The sequence below is a fragment of the Choloepus didactylus genome, chromosome 2 (genome assembly GCF_015220235.1).
Source record: "Choloepus didactylus isolate mChoDid1 chromosome 2, mChoDid1.pri, whole genome shotgun sequence".
NCBI classification, from domain to species: domain Eukaryota; kingdom Metazoa; phylum Chordata; class Mammalia; order Pilosa; family Megalonychidae; genus Choloepus; species Choloepus didactylus.
In genome coordinates, this window is record NC_051308.1 from 224,282,578 (window position 1) to 224,309,057 (window position 26,480).

Consider the following 26,480-nt stretch of genomic DNA (forward strand, 5'->3'; position numbering starts at 1 on the left):
ATGCCCTTTCCAACTTCCTAACCCACTGAATTGTGAGCATAATCAAATAATTGTTTTGAACCACTACACTTTGGAGTAATTTGTTATGCTGCAGTAGTAACTGGAAAGTTCTGCCACCTGGGTTTCTAAGATTAGTTAAAGTGACATCTCCACTTACCCTAAAGGATATTGCTTAAAGCCAAATCACTTTGTATGGCATGGTCTTCTGGTTGCTGTGAAACTCTCTTAGGGATCAGGACCTCTCCATTTCTACCTGGTCTGGATTTTTTCTTTCTCCAGTAGAGATATTTTCCTTGAATCTTCCCATGATGGCTATTTCCTGGGTCACATAAAGTTCTGTTCAGAGGGTATTTCCAGGCAAAGGTTTTCTGGAGTCTTTGGAAGGACTAGGGATATATATATATTTTTAAAGGAACTATTCTTGGAACCCAACAGAAAGCTCTTACTTGAGGCTAATTAATAAAAGATGATTAGATCTGACCATCTTACTGCTCTGTTCAAACTCTTGGGCACGGCCGGCAGGACTCCTGCCTTCCAGCCCTTGGTGACCTCTCCAGCCTCCTCTCCCCACTGCTTCTCTATGTGGGTGATGCTCTACCCATTTTAGACCACTCATGGCTGCCCAGATACCCAGGAGAGTTTGCTGACACGGGTCGCTCTGCCCAGGTTGCTTTCCTTTTCAGAGCTGGCTTGGCAAACTCCTACTCATCTTTCTGGCCTCAGCCCAAGCATTAAGCATTCTCACAAGACATTGCCAGATGTCTTCACCACAGCACCTCTCACACTACACCTGACTTCTCCACATGCATGTCCGTGAATCCCAGGGGCAGTGCTGGATCTAATTCTTCCATGCCTGGTGTTGGGGATTGAGTCCTATTTCCCATAAAGACATGTCCAAGTCCTAATCCCTGGTCCTGTGGGGGTGAGCCCATTTGTAAAGAGGACTTTAAAGGATATTATTAGTTAAGGTGTGGACTACTTTGTGAATAGGATCTTCAAAGATCCTGCTTAGATGAGGCCCAAATGAATCAGAATGAGCCTACTGCATTTAGCTGGAATCCTTATAAGCAGAGGAAATTCAGATGCAAAGGGTCAGTAGAAGCCAGAAATCAGAAGCAGCCAGAAGTCAGTGGAAACCAGAAGAGCAGACACAGGAGAGAGCTGCCCATATGACAGAGGCAGAGATGCAAGCAAGGAGCCCCAAGGAGTGTAGCAAGACAGCACCAAAATGTCACAGACTCTGGGAGGAAACATGACCCAACCAGACCTTGATTTTGGACTTCTAGCCTCCAAAACCATGAGACAATACACTCCTGTTGTTTAAGCCAACTCACTGTGTGGTATTTGTCATAGCTGCCCTGGCCAACTCAGACACTCAGCATCATCACCAGGCCAGGCTTAGAGAAGGCTGTCATCCAAGTGTCTGCTGAATGAATAAATGGCTAGTGGAAAAGCCGAGAGTGCTTTCTTGGGGATCTCCAAACACTTTACAAGGCCTCTTGGCCTCAGAGTGACCCCCTCCTCTGCCCCCAGCCATGGCCGGCTTTCCAAGGAAAATACTGTCTGAGGGAAAAGGTGAGCAACTGAGAACATGGGGCCCTGGCAGAAGTGATGGCTTCCTCCACCCTTTCCAAACAGATGCCATGCTTTGCTGTCATGGCCAGCTGGAGAATGTTTGCCATGGCCGGCCGCTGGATGAGGTTCATGAGATAAATGGCTGGACACGGTTCATTGCAGCATTGCAGCAGCTACTGGACAGGGCTCCTCCCTGGAAAACCAGGATGCGTTTAAAACATGTTAATGTTTGTTTATTTTTAAACATGAGCTGAGTGAACTGTCTGACATGGAGGCCTGTATATAAAATTTCCCTCTGACAGTATTGTAGAGCAAACTCAGAACAGCTTTCATCCCAGAACATCTCTAAGAGAAGAAAAGGGCAAATTGTGAAATCAGAGCCCAGAATGCTGCCATGACATCTCCAAAGTCACAGAGTGGCTCAGGGGCAGAGCTGTAACCAGAAACCACTTCCCAGACCATGCAACTTAGCAGACTTCCCACGAGGTAGCCTTGGTAGGGGAAAAAGCACACTTTGGAGCCAAACAGACCCTGGTTCTAATCCCAGCCTTGTCTCTTCCTCGCTGTATGATCTTGGGCAATTGACTTGAACTCTCTGGGCCTCAGTAAAACAGGACAATGAAGTCTCCCTTTGGGGTGGTTATGATGAGTTCAGACAAACATACACAAAGAGCTCCCACATAACTCCCAGCACACAGCAGGCACTTGATGCAGGAGAATATGATAAGCCCAGCACACAATAGGTGCACAATGCAAGGGGCTGTTGCTACAAGGCTCACATTGGCAGAGGGAGCCACATCCACTTTGTGGATGCTTGGCCCAGCAGGAAAGGATGGCACTGCCTTCATGCCAGTGCTGAGCCCTGAGGAAGGCAGGACTGAACCATCTCATTTTTAAGACTCCGATATGATCACCATACCCTTCTTGTCTCAGTGAGGAGATGGGCAAAAGGGAGAGCCCTTGGCCACTCACCCCTAGAGATGTCAAAGCTCAGCTACCATTCTGGGCAGCTCTTGAGGACAGAACCAGTGTCCCTCCACAGACTGGTCTCTCCTGTTTGTGCACATTAGATGACTGTTGGTTAATCTTCACCTCCTCACTCCACCTCTATGGGAAGGGTAGACATCCCTGCCCCACTAACCTTGGACTTGTCCATAAACTTGCTTTGGCCTCATGGTGTTTGGGGAATAAAACTCTGCCCCTTGACTTTAGGCTTGGCCATGATACTTGTTTTTGCCAATGAGATTAGTAGACACGACTCAAGTAAAGGAACGAAATGCGCTTGTCTGGTTGGGCTTGCCCTCTTATACTGTTGCCTTTCACCACGAGAAGAGCAAGCATCAAATAGCCACTGGTCCAAGAAGGATGAGAGATACATGGAGTGGACTTGTAACCAGCTGACAGCAGCCTACATCAATCAACTCCCAGCTTATCTGCAGCCACCTGAATAAGAAATAAAGGCTCATCATTGTATGCCCCTCATGTGGAGTAATTTGTTACACAGCATTATTATGGAAATAACCAACTGATACAATGCCCTACCTAGACCACTGATTCTATGCGCTCCATTCTTTCTAGCCTCCAGCTCTCTGTTTGGAATGTCCTCCTCCAACTCAAAATGTCTCCATACATGTCCCAATCCTATGTCTACTTTACACCCCAGATAAAATGCTAATTCTTCCATGAAGACATCCTTGATTGCCCCACTGAGACCTGGTGTTTCCCTCCTCTGAACTCTTTTATCAAAGGAATTTTGTTTTGATTTTCATTATAGCAATGAAACTGTCCTTTTCTGAAGACCACACCAGGCGGTGAGTGTCTTCAGGGTTGAATCTAAGCCAGGTTAATCTGAGCCCTGCGGTCAGTACCTCACCAGGGTGCAGGGAAGGCCTGGGCGCCTTCCCCCACCCCGGCCTCAGGCTGAGAAAGCCTCCCAGACCCCCAGCCCCTCCCTTGCCTGAGGCAGGTCCTATATGGTGTGAGGTGCTGGAGCCAGAGCTCCTGGCCCATGGTGGACACCCCCCAAAGTCCTGCTTGTAGAATTGGAATTCTACAAGCCAACCACAGACCTCTTCCTCATCAGCAGTTAATAAAAAATAATCAAGAGTTGGCACTGACTGAGCACCTGCTCCGTGCTAGGCACTGTGCTATACACTTCACACACATCTTTAAGCTTCACGACACTTGTTTACAGATGAAGAGACCGAGGCTTAGAGGAATTAAGTCACTTGCTCAAGATTTGTTCATTTTCTCCCCAAAATATTTTTGAGTGCTCAGGACATGCTGGCATTGGTGCACAGTGTAGTCTCCACCCTCTAAGAGCTTACAGTCTGGTGGGGGTGGGGGGGAGACACCAAATGCACAAATGACATAAAGTCACAAACAGTAGTACATGTGATAAAGGAAAACAGTGACAAGAAGGGGTGCGGTTTGGGTGGGGGGGCTGTGCCAGGAGAGAAGGCAGCACTGGGGCCAAGCAGAGGGATGTGGGGGGGGGAGGGGGTGGGCGCGGGCAGCCAGGCAGGACACACAGCAAGGGGGAGGGAAAGGTCTTGGCGTGTGGGGGCAGGAGGGAGGCCCTGTGTGGTGAGAGAGACGGAAGGGAGCAGTGGGGGCCAAGCCTCGCAGGCCCCAGGGGGCCCAAGAGAGGAAGTTTGGGTGAGTTAGAGACTGATTTGACTGATGTTTTAAAGTGATCCCCTGGCTGCTGCGTGGGGAGTGGGAGGGAGGGATAGAGGGGGATTAGGGGAGATCCTGTGTAGAGCCATTTGGGGGCTCCACGGCTGCCAGCTGGTGACTTTCGAGTAGGCAGGAGGGAGGCGGGAAGCACCTGGCCTGTGCTTTGAGACCCCCGAAGACAGCTCGAGATGCTCCCCACTGGGGAACAGCCATTTATCAGTCCGAGAACAAGGAGAATTAAACCAGACCACAGGGAGCCATTGGCCAGTTGCCTCACCTCGGCCCCACTGGGGGAGCCGGGCCTCCTGGGCCCACGGTGTGGGGTCACAGTGCATCCCCGGTACACGCTGCGGCCACACAGAGCTACGCATCGATCATGGCAAACATGGCCCGTGGACCAGAGCCAAGAGATGCAGAGGCGAGGCCCTGACAACAAGGTGAATAATGATTATGGGGAGAAGAAAGGACATCAAAGTGGCCCCACTCACCCCGAAAAATGAAAGAGACGGCAGAGGCAGTGCCAGGAGAACCTGGCACAGAGCTGAGCTTCAATGGGGCGTCCTTCCAGTCCCTGGGATGGCGGATCCACAGGAAATGGACCAGCAAAAAAGGGCCAAGTCCTGAGCCACAGAGACCAGAGTTTGCATCCCCTCACCTACTAGCTGCCTCAGTTTCCTCATCTGTAAAATGGGAGCAGGGATGCCTATGCCCTGCAGAACCATCCTGAGGGCTAGCAATCATGCAGGGTGTGTAAAATGCTGGGCGCAGCAGGTGCCCCACAGCAGGCCTTGGCCATGAGGACAGTAGTAGCTAACAGCTGTCGAGGGCCGGGGGAAGGCGGGTAAGGGAGGGCAGACCCCATGCTGCCGAGTGCTTCACAGGCAGAACCCCTTTAAGCCTCACAACAGCCCTATGAGGGAGGTCCAATTACTGTGCCTGTTTTATAGATGGGGAAACTGAGGCTTGGAGGAGCCACGTAAATTCCCCAAGGTTGATGAGTGGGGGAGCCAGGATCAACTCAGGCAGTCTGCCTCAGAGGCTCTGCTTTCCATTGCCTTGCCACCTGCTCCCGTGCAATTCCTGGGTCTGGGGACTGGTCTGGAGGGTCCAAAAGGGTCCCTGGGAAGTGCCCAAGGCCTCAAGACCTCCAGGCCTTCTCCTCAGGACCCCACGTCAGGGCCTGGCAGTACCTTCCACCCAGGGGCTGGAACAATGCCCCCTCTGTAGCAGGCACTGCCTGTGTGAGGGGAGCTGGGTTCCTTTCCCTGGTACCCCCTACAGGAACCCCACCTCAATGCACAGACCAGCCTGGCACTGTTTCCTCCACGAAGCCTTCCCAGATCCCCTCGAGGGGTGGTGCTGCCACTACACCATTCTGGGTCCCACTGCTGATCACCTGGCCCCGGCTGACTCACAGGGTGGTCCCTGCTGGTCTCTCTCCCTGACAGGTGGGAGCCCTGGAAGATGCTGCCATCTTCATCTTTGGAACCAGCAAAGAGCCTAGCATGATGCTGGGTGCAAGCAGGTTCTCAGCAAACGTCGACTGAGTTAACCTAGAGAACTGAGACGGAGCCCAGGGTAAGCATGAGCTGGGCAGGACCACGTGGCCCCATCTCCACCAGGCCCACGCATGGCCCCACCTGGTCCACTCCCAGCATCTGGCGAAGAGGAGGCCAAGCCACCCTCCTTCTCTTAAGTCCATGGACCTTCCCTTTCTTTGGTTCATAGACCCCTTCCAGAATCTAATAAAAGCCAGCCTCACCTCCTCCCCTTAACTAAAAAGATATTTGCAAACCATTTTACACAGAAAGTAACACAGGCTTCCTTCTACCAGACTTACCTGTGCTGACCTCCTGGGGGGATCCCTGGGACAGATTTTATTTTCTACAAAGGATGGGGTAAGGTAGTTATTTTGGAGTCAGGTAGACTTAGAATCAGTACCTTGGCTATTACTGCTTGTTTGACCTCTGGTTAGCCACTTCACCCTGTGAGCCTCAACACCCTCATCTGTGAAATGGTGACCACGTCAGATAATGCATGTTACTGGAGAACCTGGCACTGGGGTGCACAGGGAGGCTGTCTTTTCTTTACACACAGATGGACTGCAGGGGGTGCCTGTGAGTAGCTTTTCATTTGTTGTTGTGTGTCCCCCCCCCCCCCCCCCCCCCCCCCCCCGAGGCTGCAGTGATAGAGTGGGCAAAGGGCAGGCTTTCAGGCAAAACACTCCAGCCTCAGCTCTGGGGCTCACCAGCTGTGTGACCATGGCCCAGTCACTTAACTTCTCTGGATCTTGGGTCTGCATCCGGCCAAAGGGACTTACAATGCCAGTCTTGGGAAGGAGTGGGAGGCTTCAATGAGGTGAAGGGTGCAGAGCTCCCAACACAGGGAGAGGCAGAAAGAGGGAGCAGGAGGTGGAGAGGTCTGCGCATAGGCTGTGCAGGGAGAGCCCCCACCCACTCACCTCCACTGCCCCCCTCACCCCCCCCCTCCACAGCCAACCCTGAGCCTCATCCTCCCTGGGACAGCCCTGCCCAGGCTTTCTGGGTGAGAAGTGCCTCTGTTTTCCATCTTAGGGCCAAAGCAACTCACAAATGCAGCAAACGTGCTGCAGCCCAGAAGACAGCTCTCTCTGCTTCAGAGAAAACACACAGTTCAATTTCCTAAAGATCGAACCCCAGGAGTGTTTCAAGGCTTTCCCTGGGAGGGCAGTTCCTGGAACCCAGGAGGCCCTGCCCTCATGAGACGGAACAACTAAAGCTCCAGTGTTTGTCATCCTCAGCAAAGGTGAGCGAGGGTGACCAAAAGAAGCTTAAAAAAAACAAAAACAAAAAAACCACCCTGATTTTGGCAGCTGGTTTTCAGACCTGTGTGGTAATCCATTTTTGTCCGTCCACAGGCAGCACAGCTCACATCGTTAAAAAGCCATTGTACTTAACCAAGCATGGACGAGGGCTGTGCCTCTCAGGTAATTTTCAAATAGTTTCAGGGTAACTTTCAAAAACTGACAGGGAAGCAGGGAGAGGATTATGATCGGCGATAATCCGCGTAATTTCTGGTTCTGTTCTCAGAGGGCGAGGGATTTATTTGAGGGAGAATCACCACCCAGGCCTTGGTGTGGCAATGGTGGTGGCGAGGGAGAGCCCAGGAGGGACTGGGCATGGGTTCTGCCTCGGGGAGTCTGCAGCTGATTACTGGGGAAGACAGTAAGCAAATTAACAGCAAATTGTTAGTAAAGCTACGATTATGATGTGCTGTGACAGGTGCGAATCACAGGTGGAAGTTTACCCAGTGGTTAAGGCTCGGCTGTGAGCCACAGGGACCTGGCTTGGGAGCTTTGACTCACTATCTGGGTGACCTCAGACAAGTTCCCGAATCTCTCAGAGACTCGGGTTCCTCACCTATGAAATGAGATGCCCACCCCCTAGGCATGGGATATTTGAATTTATTCCTAGGAGGCACGTAGTGCAGTGCCTGGTACTTGGTAAGCTCTCCCTGTATGCTGGCTGAGCAGCAAACTTGCTGAAGGAGGCCTCACAGACAAACTTGGAACTGGATCAGGAAAGATGAGTAGGAGTCTGCACGTGGAAAGTTGGATAAAGGGCATTTCAAGCAGAGGGCTCAGCAGGTGCAAAGGCCCTGGGGTGAGAAGTTGGTAAGGCAGGAGCACAGGGCATGGAAGAGGGGGCGAGGGAGGCAAGGCTGGTGAGCTAAGCTGGAGTCTTCCTGAGAAGGTCTGTGAGTGCCGGGTTAAGGGATCTGGGCTCTCACAAGGGCCAGGGGGAGCCATGGAGGTGTGTCCGCAGGACAGGGTCCATGGCCAGCTGCGTGGATTAGAAGCAAACTGAGGGGCAGCGTGTAGGCTGCAGAGAGGGCTGGGCGAGGGTTTGTGTGACCCAGGCTCCTTACAGGGTCAGGGGCTGTATCCTGAGTCTTCTTCTAGGTCTCAGTCCTCACTGGGCACTTGATGATTCCTAAGTGGCCACTCCCCACCAAAGACTCTCACTGGGATCTCCAGCCTTTGTTGGAGGGAAACCTCCTCTACTATTTCCAACAAAGATTATGATCCCCTTCCTTAGGGGAAACACCTTGCATCTAGGTGGGGTGTATGCCCAAGCTCTGGCCAATGGAATGCAGGCATCAGTGAGACCTGGCCCATAAAATCCTCCTGCAGAATCCTCCAAGGCTGAGGCAGCCTTGGGAGCCATGATCTGGAGATGATGGCACCTCTAGAACCTGGGTCCCTGTGTGACTGTGAGGAGCAGAGCCACCCCTACCCCCACCATCAATTTGACTGTGTACAAGGAAGAACTTAAAGGTCTGTTGTTTCAATCCACTGACATCTTGGGGCTCATCAGTTACAGCAGTTGGCATTATCTTAAATAATACACCTACTGAATGGAATGACCTTGGGTGTGTGATCTCACCTTGAGCCTCAGTTACTCTCTTGCAGATTGCTGTGAAGGCCCAATAAGACAATGAATTTGGAGATGTTTTGCAAGCAGGGACGCGCTACTGAAGGGCCATCAGCAGTGATGCTCTTAGCTCTGGGGTCCCTGAGAGCATGAGGTGTCTAAGGGGAGGTATGCTGTACCAAGGTGGGGGGGGGGCAGAGGTGTGCAGCCCAGGCTTGGAGATGCAGCAAGGGAGGTGGCAAGATCTACCTGTGATCCTCACTCCAGGTCTTGGTTCTGCCCCTCGGCAAAGATGCTCCCCCAATAGCTCAACCCCATGAGGTACAAGGCCAGGGCCTGGCTTCCGTCTCCTGGGGGCTCCCCTGGGACGGAGTCGGCCCAGCCTCCCTCTAATAACTTGTTCCAACCTCTCACAACTCATTAACAGGAAATTGCATTCCCTGCCAGGAAGATGCATGCCGGATTTTTTTAAACATGTCAGGTAGACTGTTATCAAAACCTTGTCATGTCTCTGCACAGCCCCCACATTCTCCCGCTTGGTGTCCTCCTGCCAGGGCTCTGTGCTGAGCAGGTGTTGCCTTTGGAGAGTTGAGAACCTGACACAGCTGAGCATTACACCAACCCGTCTGGCCAGGAGCAGGGACTCAGAGTGGAAGCCTGCATTCGTGCTGAAGCTCACTCAACTGCATCTCAACCCATACCCCACTCCTGAGCAGTCCTGCACTCGCAGCCCTGGACCACTGCTTAGGCCATATCCGGTGACAGGAAGAAGGCCGAGCGATACATGATGTGATGAGCTCAGTGTGGCCATCAGCAACTTTATAAGACCCTGGTCATTGACCTGTCCTTTTGCTGAAGGGGTTCCCTCTGTTACAGCTTGAGGTGTATGTATGGAGGGGACTGCCCCACCCCTGGCCTCTGGAGCATGGGGTCAGAGGCCAGGCCACCCCATCCTGCACACATGTCCTGCTGCCCCATTCTTGGGCAGGGCAGGGCAGACACTGACCTTCTCTTTCCACCAGCCCGCCCTGACCCTATGCTCTCTTCAACCCCTTCCTACTACCCCAGTCACCGGCTCTAGATGGGAGCATGTGGGAAGTTCTCAAATAGCCTGAAAAGTGAAAACCATCAACATCCAGGTCTCTGGGGAGACAGAGAGGAGATAAAAATGGACAAAAATCATCCATTTTCAAAATCTTTTCCCATATGATAATTAACCTGTTTGATCCTTACACCATTGAGGGGCCATTGCCCCCATTTCACAGAATAGAAAACTGAAGCTCATGGAGATCAAATGACTGGTGTTCAAGGTCACCCAGCTAGTCTACTTGGTGGTAATTTCAGCTGGGGCTAGTAGGCTCATAACAATCCTGGTCACTTGTTTAGCCAAGCACTAAACTGGGAATTTTATCCTCAATAACCAGCTGCCTCACAAGTGGAAAAGGTTCCACCTGGGGAAGTCAGGGAAAGAGACTGCAAGATCCTATCAAGCAAAAAAGCAGAATTTAACATTGCACACCACCCCATAATATCCTGTGTATGCACTGATCAGACAGGCCAGATCTGGTAGACAGTGGGGTGTGTCTCACGGTGAGGTGGGGCCTGGAAACTTCTGTTTGCTCATGGTCGCCCTTGGCTGAATTTTTCCTCGTGAGGATGGCTGAGGGTTAAGGTGAATAGGAACCAGGTGGGAGCAGGTGTGGTGGCTCAACCTCCCCTTGGCCATGGCAGCGGTGGGGGGGGGGTCTCCCTCTCCATCTGCAGGTGCAGGAGCCACCTGACCAGGTAACTCTCTCCACCCACTGCATTCCAGACATGCTTCAGTCTCAGGTAGAAATCCAGGCAAACCAGTGACCACTGCTCCTTTAGAAAAAGTGAAGAGCTGCAGGAAGCGGCAGGTACAGAGCAAGCAGTATTAGAGAAGCCCTGTGCCTGCAGACCCCCTCATACAGGCCAAAGTCCAGGAGCTGTGTCCAATGGTCCTCTAAAGACCCTTCGTGATGTATCTTCTGCCCAGAATGTTCTTCAGCTCTATGGTGCACATCTGCTGTCCTCAATCAAATCCATTCCTCGGCTTTCAGGTCATTCAGAGCCTCACTCAAAAGTCATTTACCTTAAATTTCCATTAAAACAGGCACTTCAGGAGAATACTTAAGAACCACTCCTAGAGGGCAAGGTGGGGTGGAGAGGGAGGACAAAGTTGAGATGAGAGGACTGCAAAGCGAGGTAGAATAGCCCAAGGACACGCTGTGCTCTTTCACCGCCATGCCCTTGCACATGCAGGGACCTTACCAACAATGCCCTTTCACTCTTCTCTGTCTGGTGAGCTCCTGTTCATCCTTCAAGGCCCAGATCAGTGTCACCTGCTCTGTGACCCTCCAAGAAGTAGATTTGGTGGCTCCTTCCTCTGCAGTCCCACAGCACCTTGTACCTGGTAATTAGGTGGATTCTTTCATCTGAGATGAGAACTCTCTGGGGCAAGGGTCCCACCTTTGGGCAAAGGTTCACCTCTACACCTCTGGCATCCAGCTCAGAACCAGGCCTAGAAATGCCTAAGAATGAATGAGTCTTGTTCTGTTAAGATCCCAGGGTGCCTATTTTCCCACCTCCTGGTGGGCCTTCCCTCTCCAGTCACAAGAGGAGCAAACTGTTCCCTTTGTCTTCACACCATGTTGGTATTGACCAGGGTTGGGTTTTAATGGTGCTCTGACAAAAGGCAGCTCCGGTGCTCATTTTCCTTGGCTAATTACATTTCCCAATTGAAACGCTTATCTCTGGGCTGGTGTTAAAGACATAATCAGTTTCCAGAATGGATTCAAAAGAGGTGAGAAGCAAGAAAATAATTAAGCCAACTTCTGATTGAATCAAATAATTAAGCAGATTAGATCGGTTGCCTGTGATCTAGAGCCCCAGCCAGGATCTGGGGAGTGGGTTTCTCTCAGAGAGATCATTTCTGATGGTTTTAGAGATAGGCAGCAATTCTTCTGAGTAATAAGGAAAGGTGTGACTCTTTCAAACAAATGCAAATCAGGGTGGCAGGACCCTAGGTTCCTGGTTTAGGCAAAGAATTCTGGGTTTAGCAGAAGAAAAATTGAGGGTGGGGGCTGCTCTGTGCCAGAGCCGTGCCTGGGCACCCTGGTAGGAAGGTTGCACCAGTGGCCTCACCCCCTCCCCACAGCCTGGCCTTTTGCCACACCCCAAGCAGGTGTCCCACCCTCTCCTCTGGGCTCAGCCATGTGGCTAACTTTAGCCAAGAGAGCAAATGTGATGTAAGCAGAGGCTTGAAAAAGCACTTGCACATTTCCACTTGCTCTCTTGCCCCTCTGCCGTTGCCATGAGAACATGCCTGGGCTAGACTGCTGGAAATAGGAGACGTGGGGAGCAGAGCTGAGTTGCGAGGGTCTCCTAGATCAGCCGACAGGCAGCTGACCCCAGGCGGGAGGGCGAGCCCATTCAAGATCAGCAGAGTTACCTAGTAGGTCCAGCCCACATCAGCTGAACCCAGCAGGCTCCTCAGCTAAATAAATATTTATTGTTGTCTACCAGTGAGGTTTGTGGTTCTCTGTTATGCAGCACTATGGTGGCCATAGATAACTGGTACAGCATCTCTCAGTCCGGACTGGCCTATTCTCCAGTCCTTGTCACTAGAAAGGGACCTTTACCTGCAGACCCAAGCATCACTTAGAACAGAGACTCATACACCCTAAAGTTTGAACAATGCATTTTTACACAAAAACCTATCTGATCCACACAGAAGCTGCTTGGCAATTGCCAGGGGATGGATCATTTGTCCCATTTTATAGATGATGATGCTGAGGCTCAGGAGACCAAACAATTAGAAGGGCAAGCTACTGTGGTTAAAAATGGTGAGTTGGATGACTGCATTAAACTCGATCCCTGCTCACCCCCCAGAAACCCCACCAAAACATCAGTATGAGGAGTCTTTCAAAGGTATTGATCCTTAAGGACATAGCAAACAGGGGAGAAGACAATAGCAGCAAAGTTTTGGCAGCTGGAAAGCAGGGAGGCATATACGCAGAATCCTAAGCCATGACGATGAAGGCAAAGAAGCGCTCAGGTCTACACTAGACCATCCCAAAGGCTTTGCAATTGGTGGCAGCACCAGGTATCTCTGGAAGTGGAATAACAGGAGGACTTGCTGAAAGTCAGTTTAAAAGCCATTAAAACTCCTGGTCCCCCTCCTCAACTCTGCCCAGCCAAGAAAATGCCCCCATCTCATCCCAGCAGAAAACAGGAGGTTGACTCTTGGCAGGGAATGAAATAGAGGCCTGCTGGACTGAGGGAACCCCAGCTGATGGTGCAGCACCTTCCTGAGAACTTCGGGGTTAAGTGAAGTGTTCTGATTGTTCGCAGACTCTCCCAGCCCTCTTCACCACCTGGCTCTTGGAAAGCTGCAGGCAGGAGCCCACCCTCTAGGTAGGGGAGTAGAAACATCTTCTAGGGAGAATCAGACCAGCCCCAGGAAGCAAAATCCTAATACGTCTAGAGTTCCCCAGTCTGACCACCCTACAGTGAGGTGTAGTCAACAGGCCCACTGCCACACTAGAGCTCAATCATCTTTTCTTCTGACCCATATTTAATCTGAGAGCACAGCCACGGATCCCCAAACAACTGGAGAATAACTCACAAGAGATAGAAACACATACAAACAGGAAGCATAACTTGAAGGACACAGAGACTCTGCAGGAGGAAGGAAACCTAAATATGCACATATATATCCTCAGAGAGACAAAGAAAATGTCACAACCATGAGCCAAGAACAGGAAGTCAAAAAAGAATATTAAAAAAAAAAAAAAAGCTAAAAAAAAGGAATATTTTAAAAATAAAACAGAGCTCTTAGAAATTAAAACACAGTGTGATAGAAGAAGAGAAATTGATTGGGTTTTTACTCAGTAGAAGAGTTGGAAAACAAACTAGAAGATAAGTCACAGAAAGTAGACCAAAAATAAAGACATGGAAAATAGGAGAGAAATGATAAGAAAATTAGAGGACCAGCTCAGGAAGTCTAACATTCAAATTGCAGGAATTCTAGAAATGGAGAAAATGGAAGGAAGAAAATAATCCAAGAAATAATTCAAGAAGATTACCCAGAACTGAAGGCATGCGTTTCCAGATTGAAAAGGTTCACTAATTTCCTAGCACAATGGATAAGAACAGACCCACAAAAGATATATCACTGTGAAATTTTAGAAGATTGAGGACAAACAGCAGATCCTATAAGCTTCTGGAGAAAAGAAACAGTTCATATACAAAACACAAGTATCAGAATGGCATCAGGCTTCTCATCAGGAATGTTAGCAGCTAAAAACAGTGGATCAATTTCAAAATTCTAACGAAAAATGGGCTCCATACTAGAATTATTTATTCAGCCTAATTATCAATTAAGTATGAAGGTAGAATAAAAAGACTTTCTGATTTCAAAAGTTGAAAATAATTGACTCCCCATGCATCATTTTCCAAGAAGCAATTTGATGGAGTAAACCAAGAAAGAGAAAAACACAGGAACGAGGAAACAGGAGATCTAAAACAAGAAACCCATGGTTAGCATCACACCTAATGATGAAAGAATGAATGCTTTCCCTTGATATTAGGAACAAACAAGGATTTATGCTCTTGCCACTTCTATTTAACATTATATGGAAGGTTCTAGACAGGGCAATTAGGCAAGAAAAATAAATAAAAGGCATCCAGTTTGGAACATAATATGTAAGACTATCTCTATTTGCAGATGACATAATCTTGGATATAGAAAATCCTAAGGAATCCACTAAAAACTATTAGAACTAATAGATGAGTTCAGCAAGGCAAGATGAGTTAAGCAAGATAAAAGATCAATATATATAAATAAATCATATTTCTATATACTAACAATGAACATCAAAAAATGAAATTAAAACAATTCCATTTACAATAGTATCAAAAAGAATAAAATATTAAGAGTATAAATTTAACAAAACAAATGAAAGACTTGTACTCTGAAAACTATAAAACATTGTTGAAAGAAATTAAAGAAGACCTGAATAAATGAGAGACACCCATGTTCATAGATTGGAAGACTTAATATTGCTAAAATAGTAACACTTCCCAAATTGGTCTACAGATTCAATGAAATCCCTATCAAAATTCCAGCACCTTGGTTTTTGAGGAAACTGATAAGCTGGCCCTAAAATTCATATGGAAATGCAAGACACTCAGAATAGCCAAAACAAAAAGAAGAACAAAGTTGGAGGACTCACACATGCCAAATTCAATACTTACTACAAAGTTACAGTAATCAAGATAGGGTGGTACTGGCATAAGATGTATAGATCAATGGAATAGAATTGAGAGTCCAGAAATAAACCCTTACATTATGGTAAACTGATTTCTGACAAGGGTGGCAAGACAATTCAATGGGGAAATAATAGTCTTCTCATCAAATTGCTAGGAAACTGGATATTCACATGGAAAAGAATGAAGTTGGATCCCTACCTCACACCATACATAAAAATTAACTCAAAATGGATCATAGACCTAAATATAAGAGCTAATACTATTAACTTCTTAGAGGAAAACATAGGAGTAAATTTTTGTGACAATGATTAGGCAATGATTGCTTAGATATGACACCAAAACATAAGTGACAAAAGAAAAAAAAAAAATTGAACTACATCAAAATTAAAAACAATACCATCAAGAAAATGAAAAGACAACCTATAGAATGGGAGAAAATATTTGCAAATCATATATATCATCTAGAATATATAAAGAATGGAACAACTCAACAATAAAGACAAATAACTCAATTTAAAAATGGGAAAAGAATTTGAATAGATATTTCTTCAAAGAAGATATCCAAATGGACAATAAGCACAAGAAAAAACATTCAACATCATTAGTCATTAAGGAAATGTATATCAAAACCAAAATGCATATCATCACAATGCAGTGAGATACCACTTCATACCCACTAGGATGGCTATAATCAAAAAGAAGGAAAATAACAAGTGTGGATAGGATGTGGAGAAATTGGAACTCTCATACACTATAAAATGGTGCAGCTGTTGTGGAAAACAGTTTCACAATTCCTCAAAAAGTTAAACACAGATTTACCATATAACCCAGCAATTCCACTTTTAGGCAGAGAAACGAGAAATGAAAACATGCCTACAAAAAGACTTTCAAGGGTGGAAATGTTCTGTGTCTTCATTTTGGTGGTGTTTAAATACATTTGTCAAATTGCATTGAACTGTATATACTTAAAATGGGTGCATTTGATTGTACTGTTACAATTAAGATAAAGCTATTGATTCCCGTTCAGGTTAAAATCAAGAAGGCTTCATGGAGGAAGCAGTATGTAAGCTTGGTCTTTATAAATAGAATAGGATTTTGAGAGACATGCAGAAAGAATGGGCAAGGACCTATCAGGCACAGCCAACAGTATGCGTGTGGCCAAGTCTGCTAGTTGCATCTGAATATCCGTTCTGCCTTGTTTTCTACAGAAACAGAAGCCACAATTTTAGCTAAGCACATGGCCTCCTGGCCTCCCTTGCAGCTAGGTGTAGGCATGTCATCAAGTTCTGGCCAATGAGATGTAAGTGGAGGGTGTATGTGTGTGTGCCACTTCTGTAAAGCACATTTAAAGGGAAAGAGCATTCTCTTCTCATCCTTTTTCTCCCTTCCTGCTGGCTGGAATGCGGACATGATGACTGGAGCCAGAGCAGTCATTTTAGCCCACAAAGTAGAACCCCCACTGGGAATGAAGGGTGGATCCTGGTCACTAATGATGGTGGAGTCAGCAAACCAGCTCTGGACTTTTAAGTGAGAGAGAAATAAACTCCCATTTTGTTGAAGCCGCTGCTCTTTCGGGTTATCTGTTAGCCCTAGCAGAATCCAATCCTGACTAACAAAGTGAGCAAAGGCAGAGTGCTAATGTCCTCAGTGCTTTAGTCTTCCCTGGACACCACCATCACTGATGTCCCTCAGCTTTCTGTGTCCAGGGCTCGGCATGCAGCAGCTGCTCCAGAGAAAGTTCCGGTTGGCTGGAGGATGACGGCGTGGTTCAAACCCTGGGACTTGAGCTGGAACAAGTAAGAAAGCAGTTCTAGCTCTTTTGCACTGGACACAAACTTGGGTTGCTAGAGGCTAAAGTTGTAGTCAGCTTGCTCCCACGAAGGAAGGGCCAATCTGAGAATGAAGCCAACCCAGGGGAAATAGAGCCCAGAGAGAGAGGGAGAGAAACTGAGTCTTCAGTCACTTCTTTTGAGCCCTGGATCAAGTGGAGCCTGAAGTGTAGATTTTTAATCCAATGATCTGGTAAATTCCTTTTTGGGCTTAAACCAAATGGGTTTGGTTCTTCTGTCTCCTGCAACCCAGAGAGTGCAAACTGACAAAGCTGATCTTGAGGGTCAATGTCACCCATACGTGTCATCTTGGGGTAGTGTTGCCACCTAATACAAGTAGGGGTCAGGGCAGCACCCGGCTGTTGCTTTAACACCACTTCCTTTCGATGTTGCTGACTCTGAGAACTCAAACAAGGCCTCATCGATTCTACCCGGTATGTGATGTCGTAAACCAATCTCACATTATCAGTTATGCAAAAAACTCCCCTATAAAAACGCAGGAGTCTAAAATGTTAATCTGAGAATTAGTGGACATTTATCTTCTTTTGGCTTGGTATAATTTCCTCCCATTTTTAAAATTTGCTTTCTGAGCTACCTCATTTATCTAAGCTTTCAAAAGCTCACGCAGAACACATAATGCACTTCAGCTACAAAAATCAATGCTTGAGGAGTCGTTTCTACCAGGTTTGCTACAGAAATTCTTCTGCTTCTCAGAGGCCTTACTGCAAAAATTTTTATTCATGAATAAGAGCTAGAGTATTTTTACTTATAAACAAAGCTTCCCCCTAATTATCAAATCGAGATGAAAATGTAATTTAAAAAAATGTATTCTTTTTTATTTTTGAAGGCAAAGAAATTTGGGCTTCAAACTGCTCACCTTCCTCCAACCACCTGAGACAACTGAATGACTTTAATTAAAGACAGTTTACCCTGGGAATGGCGTTCTTGCTGCAGTTTGTACCGAAGAGACACATTTGCAGACAAATGGATTGCAGTCCTCAGATTTTGCCCAAATGACAGAAGAAGCGATTATATTCCCTTGTCACTTCCTGACTTTGAAGAACTCTATTAAAAGAATAATTTGAACGGACTCTCCACTACTCTGCATTTTAAAGTGTGATCTATTTCCATGCCGCCAACATTTTCTCCCCCTTTTAAAATGAGTGGTATTTAAGGGAAAATGCCAGCTGGGTGCCTGTTTGAGAGGGGCTGCAGGAAATGTGGATGTTTAAGTAACTCCCTCCACAGTCCCAGCTGCTCACAAGTGCTTGAGCCACCTGTAGCCTTGGTTTGCTGCAGCAGAGACAGTCACTGAGCACAGTGAGGGGACATCACCACGTTGGCACACTGGCTATGACACCTTGTTCTCTTGTTCCATTTCCTGGGGGGCTAGAGCTGAGAGGGATTCAGAGGAGGCTCTTTAACTCCAGAGCCACGGTGTTTAAATGGGACATGTGGTCTGAAAACAGGCTCACGGATCTGCTTCAGCATCTGGCTGAAGGAGGCCCAAACTGCACCTCCGATGTTTTGTTAAAACAGGTTCTAAGGACACCTTTTCTGTGACCCCATGTCACCTGTCCACACTGCCTTGTAAGTATTTAATCAGTGGTTAATTACTTATCCTCAGAAATTGAAAGTCCCTTGAGGGCAGGGGCTAGTTTGCCTCCTCAGGGCTTTGCTCAGTATTTGGTACACAGTGGCACAGTAAATGCAGAATGGTGACTGAGTAAAAACATGTCCTTTAGTTCTGTCTGTTTGATCAGATGGGGCTGAGCTCAGCCCCCACACTGGCTGGGTACCTATCAAAGTATCCCAAATCTAGGAAAGGCATGTCTAGCCTTGGTCTAAGAAGATGAAAATTCAACTTTTCTCCCACACTCAATCCATGAGCTATTCGATTTTAGTGATTTTAGAGTGGGAAAGAATCTGAGTGTGGTGGATTGCAAAAGGTTCCTGGTTCCCCATCCCTCCCACCTCCCCCTGTAGCCATGCCTTTGACAATGTGGCTTTGCAGCCCCTCTCATCAAGAGACGGGGTCTATTTCCACATGGAGCAGAGCTGAGCCAGCTCCACCAAGGCCTCCAAGACCAGTCAGCTGCCAGATGACCTGCAAGCTAGCTGAAGGTTAGCCCCATAGACTCATGAAAAATAATAAGTGGTTTTTGTTTTAAGCTACTCAGATTTGGGGTGGCTTGTCACACAGCAATAGCTAACTGATACACTGAGTTCAACACCCCAAACAAGTGGAGACCCTGAGGCCCAAAGAGTAGAGAGGCCTTTCCTAAAACCCCACTTGCCAGGGACAGGAATCCAGGGCCTTTCCAGTCTTTCTTCAGAAACCCCTATTTTTTCATCTTTAATGAATCATCAGGCCTCAGGTTCTGAGCAGGAACATGGAGGTCACCAAGCAGCTGTAAGAAGGCAAAGTGTATCTCAGCAGCCCCCAGCTTGCTACCTCTGAGATTCTAGAATTATGATCCTTGAAAGCCATTGGGTTTCCACAAATTATAACGTGTTCCGCCATGAGAATCAAACCACAAGTGGCTTTTCCCCAATTTGCAAAAGATTACGGTAATCAGTAGGATTTTTAACATTGATATTAACCAATACAACGCACTTAGAACAAGAACAGTACTTGGCACAAAGTAAATGTTCAATAAATGTTAGCTATTATTATTACTAAGTTCTCTCTCCAATTTTTCTTGAACCTTTGATGCTGCTGCCATTTGTCAGTTAGCAGGCAAACAAATGAATGACCACAGCTGCAGCTAACGTTTATTGAGAGTCAGGCCTTTCACATCCATCACTGCAGTTAACCTTGACAATACTTCTTTGAGGTAACAACCCCATCTTACAGATGAGAAAATCGGGGCTCGGTGAGATTAATTTGCCCAAAGATAGAAGAGCTGTGAAGTGGCAGAGTGGGATTCTCAGCCCAGCTGCCTGACTCATGCACTATTTTTTCTAGTGCTGAGCACAGAGTGGGGAATTAATGAAAAATGCAAATTTCAGGCACTGTCTCTCCTAGGTCCTGGGCTCTTGTACCTGAAAGGACATTTACTATAACTGAGAACTGAAATTGGCTAAGAGCATGGGCTTTGCAGCTAGACAGTTAGGTTAGACAAGAAATATCTGCATGTGTATACAGCATTGATTTGATCCAGCATTGTCACCTTCCATGACCTCATTCATTGCTTCCACTGACATTTCCTGAGCCCCTCCCATACGCCAGCACCGAGGCCCTGGAGCTGTTATTGTTATGACTAATATAAGAAAGTGGCCCTGCTGGACTTCTCCAAACCCAACCTGCCTGCTCAGCATCTGTCACCTCCTCCACAGGCTGCACCAGGTCCTTGCGTCCCCTCTCCTGAGCAGGAAACGCTGCCTGCAATCCAAGCCTTGCCATCTTAGAAAATGACCAAAGCAGAGGGGACTGATCCCTACCTGTGTTTCATTTCCCAAGGAGGAAAACCTGTTCCCTCCCTGGGAACAAGAAAGCCTGTGGCTTCTCCCTGGTCAAGGGTGCTGTTTGGTGGAAGCAAGATGATCTCCCCACTTTCCTCCGCATCCCTACCACCCCCTCGCCTGGTGCCCTGGTGGATGGAGACTTGCTGGAGGAGGGGTTACTTTCAGGGCCAGTAGGTTTTGAGTTATTGCATGGCAGCGGACACCAGTTATGTCCCATTCAGGCAGATGTGTGGATCCCCACTGCTCCTGCTGGTGGGTCCAAGAAAACCAAGTACCAAAGCCCCCGCTGGAGCTGAATGCATGAGAAATTCACCAGGGTCTTTCTCAGATACTTTCCAAGACAGTGGGCCTTTGGTATAGGCTTGGGATTGAACTCTCACAGCCTCAGGTACTAAGTTTACAGATGGGGTTGTCCAGTATTTTATATTTTAAAAATACTTTCATACAAGTATTCTCATTAAATTCTAACCCCAACCCCTTGAGGCTGGCCTGAGTTAGGAACTAGTCTCCCATTTTACAGATGAGAAAATTGAGATCCAAGAGGTTAACTACCTGCCTAGGATCACACAGGCCTCCTGCCTGACTCTCAATCCAGTGCTCTTTCTGCTGTGGCTCGAATCCTCTCATAAAGAAGGTGGGGGCAGGGAGCAGAGAGCAAGGGGGATTAGAGCTGCAGTGCAGCACTAAGTCAGATGCTTTCAGCTGTTTCCTCATTTAGCCCGCACCACAATCAGGTAAGATGCATCATGCCCATTTTACAAGCGAAGAAAACATCCAGGGAAGCTGAGTGGTTTGCCCAACACTAATATACAGCAAAGCAAAATTCAAACCCAGGTTTGGAATCTACAGGGTAAGCAGGTAGAACCTTACTTTCTAGAAACCATCAGAGTTTATTAGAGCCACAGTCTGGTGAATGACCACAAATTGGTAGGACATAATTATGCATGGTTCAGACACTGGCTCCCAAAAGCAGCTCTCAGATAGATTATAGCTGATGTGAGATTGGGTGTCTGTGTGTGACGAAGCCTCTCCAAGGAGCTGCTTCAAAAGAAATGAGGCATTTATTTATGTTTTTCTAGTAAGGTTTTTTGTTGTTGTTGTTTTAAGTGTAAGTTTTGAGGGCAAATACGTGAGACTATCAGTCTGGAAGGATGAAGGCTGGCCCAGAATTATGGCTCCAGCATGTTGTGGTTTCTGAGGCCATGCTCCTGGATTCTTTCCAAACACACTTATCATTTTAGATGGAGACCTTCACTTTATGCTCCTCTGTGTCTCAGAGCTGCAAGTTGGTGTCACTGGCCCCAGGAAACAGGAGGAATACAACTCGGGCACACAGCGCAGCTTTCCTCCATTCCTGGGATGCCTTTTCCCTCTTCCCCTGCCGACCCATCAGAGCAAACAGCCCTGCTCTGGCCCATCCAGTTTGCAGCATCTCAGTGCTATACGGAGTAATAAACAGCTCCGATGTGGTCCAGCCCAGTCACCAAGACCCATGCCCCGAGGCAGTCCCCTGCATAGCTGGGGGCTGCTCAAGGGCTGGAGGCCTCCACCTCTGTACTCCCCACACACCTTCCCAACACCCACATTTTAACTGTTTGCTGCTGTCTTTCCTGATTATGAGCAATCTAAGGGCAGGGCCTAGATCCCGTTTATCTCTGAAATCTCCAGTGCCTATTCTAATCCTTGGAGCTCAAGTAGGAGTTCAACAGAGACCCGTGGAATGAATTAATGTATGAATGAATGGTTAGGCCTGCCCAGTGACGGCCTCACTGCACCAGGGACCCACTGGTGGTGATGACGATGATAAGGACGAAGAAGAGAAGTTGTTGATATTCAAGGCTAGAGCAAAGTTCCAGGCAGCGAAAACAGCCACTGACCTTCCTAACCCCGAAGCCTCCAGGAGCTTTTTTCCAGTGGATCCATACCCTTTTGAAACCCTCAGATGCATTTTCTGTTCCAGATTGAATTACTGCAGAGGCAAATAAATTTTCTGGTTAAGTAAAAAGAACGTGAGCCTATTATTTATTGATTGCCATCCCCAGGGGTTTCCTGGATAAAGCCCCCCACCAGGGCTCTGCATGGAGCGCTGATGGGCCAAGTGGCAGACTGAAGGGAGGTCCAGCGGCCAGAACTGTGAACAGCTTGATTTTAGTGCTTTGGAAATCTCGGTGGTTGTGCCGATAGCTTTGTATGTTGGCATTTCCGCTCCCTGGGTTTTAAAGAATGAGAAATCTGTGGCTGATCACATATTCAACAACCAAATGCACTTATCTGAAGACCTAAATTGCAGAAATAACTCATGTGATTAGTTAAATGAATCTGAGTCTGGATCATCAAGCACAATCTATGGGTGAATTGGGAAGGATAACTGGGCCGAGGGAGGGCAAGCCCCCCACTTCCTGTCTCCTCTGCAAGCCGCTTTCCTCCTGAGACCTTTAAGTGCTGATCCTCGAGCTTCCACTCCTTAGAGATCCTTTGCCTTGTTCTCCTATGTCCCGGGTGTATGGGGTGGGGCCAGCCAACCTTGCCCCTACCCCCTCAGCAGAGTGTCCAGGACCCGGGTCTCTGGCCTTACCTCCCGATCACAAGCTTCGGTCTGTCTTCGTGTTTACCAGTGAGTCCCTACAGAGCAGGTGGCCTTGCATTCAGGGCTCCAGCCTCAGTTTCGCCCAGTCTAGCAGCAATCTCACCGAGCAAATCATCACAGCCTCCCACTCAGCACCTTTCTTTTCCCACTTCTGTCTCCTGAGGGCTCCAGCACCCAGAGTGCCTTGCACATGCCCAGTTCTCCCCAGTGTGGCCTGCCGGGATGCCCCAGTCAAGACCTGTCCCTGCAAGGAACCTGGTCAAGGAAGGGCACAGACTCTCCCAGCTCAAGCGCTGGATATACCAGGCTCCATTCCAGCCCAGGTATGCAGGTCGGCCAACCCCGGAGGCATCACACAGACATGCTTGCAGCTCCCATAAGGTGGGTCTCCAGTGGCCACATCTTCCTGGTCCTGAATGGGTCCCTAGAAGACACCTCCAGGGACTGAAAACCCAGGGAGGGGCCCTAGATGCTCATCCCGGCCATCATGGGAGATGCTTTGCAGTTCTTCAGGCGTGGCACAAACACTGCCCATTCCTCCATTACTGTTCCTATCATGCCCCTATGGGCATAAAGGGCCTCTGCAAGCCCAGGCCTTGGGCAAGCCCGTCCCGAGGAAGAGCTGGAGGAGAGAACAGGCATCTTCAAATCCCGCAGTGGGAGGTTAAACAGACCTAACCTTTTCTATTAGAAGCTTCTGTGGTCAGAGACGTTGGGTTCAAATCCTGGCTCTGCAATGCCAGCTGTGTGACCCTGGCCAAGGTATACAACCTCTCTCTGCCTCATCTTCTTCATCTGTCAAATGCAGACATTTCTATACAGAATCACTGTAGGAGTCAATAGATAATATATTTACAGCATTTTGCAGAGAGCTTGAAAATGTGACAAATGCTTGAAAATGTTCGCTAGTCCTGTTCTAAAAATTTATCCTTAAAGAAACATTAGGACAAGTGTGCAAAGATTAGGAGTTAGGAAATTTCTAACTGGATGAAATAGGAAATTCATCTCACCATTGTTTATAATGGCAAAAAATTAGAAATATCCTAAATAGCCGGTAATAGGGATGGAGTAAAAAATCATATATACATATAATGTATATTAAAATAATATGTAATCTAGAATATGTAATATATAATATATGTACATAATATAGACACTGTATATACAATATATATACATAATATCTGTGTACATATATACACATATATAGTCCCTCCACATAATAGAATACCATGCAGTTATTAAATATAACATAGTTGTTTAGTGTTTAACAGCTTGAAAAGATCATTATAATACACTGTTAAGTGTAACAGCAGATCATAAGAATGGATTTATCATTTGATTCAATTTTTGTAAAAATACAAATTTATTTATACCCATTCATTTGCATGAGAACAGTCTGGAGAGAGACATTTAACTACGGGTCACCTCCAAGGGGTGGGATTTTTAGGAGCTTTTCTTTCTAGTTCTTATTCGTAATTTCTAATTTCTCCACGATGGGCATGTACTACGTTTTTCATTTTTAAAGAAAAGGAAAAAAAGAAATAGAGTAATTTTAAGGGTAGAAAAGGATTTTCACACTCATAATTCCAACACAGATGAAGGGATTTGCTTCAGACTTCATCTCCCTCCGGCTGAGAAGAAGCCTGAGGAACTGCAGCCTTCAGAAGAGGGAAAATCCCACAGTTCTGAAGGTTTTGTGTCTGAGGAGAGGAGCTTACAAATGAAAGTGTCTCCAGCCATCCTAATGCAGCCTTCTTCATCTCTCCGTCCCATCGGAAACCAACCTTGAAAATCAGTAACGAACCAGATATGCAATGCGCCTTCCTCCCAGGTAACGCTAAATCAGAGTATCAGGATGACAGCGAATTTCTATTTTACCTCGCAAGGAGACCCTTCCTGCTGAGATGAGAAAATTTGGGGCACAAATCAGCTCTCTGGAAGGAGGAGAGACATTTTAACAGGATCAGCTGGAGGTCGGGGAAAACTGCAAAGTCTAAACATTCTTCCTGTCATAACTTTGTCAGCTGTGTCGAAGTTGACAAGATGCTTACCCAGCACCTTCAGACATGTGCCAATTGAAGTGGTTAAAAGAGTTTGCTAGAATAACTATGGAGATTCTTTAGCAGACTTGTGCAGGGCGGCTGATGTGAAGCAGCCATGGCCAGCCCAGTGTCACTCCTGCTGCCCTCTTTTCCCCACGTGGGGGGCCGCACAGCCCCATAGCCCGGGGATGGGTCTCAGGACAGGCGACGGATTCGTTCATTCACCACCCTCCCTCACCACCTGTCAGTCAGAGGCCGAGCAGTTTCTACTGCAGAGCATGTTCTTCAAAGAGAGAAATGCAAGTCCAATTTACCTCACTGGTATTAGACAGAGAGAACAGCGAGGACTGGAGGCAGGAAGGAAGATAAAGGGGTGGGTGGAGAGAGGGTGGATGTTCTGCCACCAGCCTTGGGAGAGAGAAAGGAAGTGAGTCAGAAACACCAAGGCTCAGAGATGTGTTCCTATTGATCAGGGGAGATGAGTGGAGATGGAGAGCAGCAGGTGGGATTTGCTGGCGGGCTGGGCAATGGGACACTTGGGCAGGGGAAGGTGGGAAGAAGGGCCCTGCCAGTGCCCAGGGAGATGTGGCCATAATAAAACTCCTTTGAGGCTTTTCTTATCAAAAGCATCCTGTGGCTATGCAGGAAAGTGAGGGCTGACATCCACCAACACCCAGCCTCCTTCCCAAGCACAGGCAGTGCAGAGAACACTGAGAACATCCTACAGGACTTTGGGGTAGGATTCACTCCAAGTACCAAGCAGCCCAGAAAGCCACCCCTCTTCGCAATCTCTCTGCCTGCCATTTGCAAACGCCGTGTTCACCAACACCTGCTGAACGGAATGCCCCAGACCTGCTGTGTGTGCTCACACCGCATGGTCTGCCACACCCATAAAGTGGGACCCCACCCAGGCGGCAGGTGCAGCACCCACAGCGCTGCCTTGCCAAAGGTGCCACCTGGGCCAACTGGGTGTGGGAGGGCACCAGTCACTTCCAGGGTTGTGGCCTCTAGGTTCAGGAGGGTCCCAGGGATGGGCATGAAAACCACCAGTGGAGGTTTTCTGTTTGTTCTGTTCTAATGCAGATTCCTGGGTCAGCTCCAGACCCACGGAATCAGAATTTCTGGAGATAGAACCTGGAAAACCATCTTTGCCAAAGTCCTGCATGGGATTCTGATGCTTTCCCCTGGCTAACAGCCACAAATTGGTCCAAACTGCTCGTTTCATAGATAGCAAGACAGTCCCAGGGAGGGGTGGAGAAGTGGGTTAGCCAAGGTCACAGGGGAATCACAGGCAGAGCAAGGATTGGACCCAGCTCTCCTGCTCCCCTGGGCAGCTTCAACGATAAGAACAGCACAGAGAAGGAGGATGGTGATGATGATGATGCCCACCTACTACATCTCTTACTATTCTAAGCCCTTCACATGAGTTAACTAATTGAATTCTCACAGCCACTCTATGAGGCAGATACTATTACTTCTATTTTTCCAGAGAAAACCAAGGCACAGAGAGGTTAACTTGTCCAAGGTCACACAGCGAGGAAATGGTTAACCCCAGCAGCATGGCAAAGAAGTCTATGCTCCTAACCGCTTG

The 26,480-nt window shown here is 47.7% G+C and overlaps 1 protein-coding gene across 3 annotated transcripts in view; it reads right to left on the reverse strand.

Moving 5' to 3' along the window:
- The window catches only part of MAN1C1 (mannosidase alpha class 1C member 1), a 144,868-nt gene that overhangs the window by 46,732 nt on the left and 71,656 nt on the right, over positions 1–26,480 (reverse strand). The gene's annotated exons all lie outside the window — the stretch shown is intronic.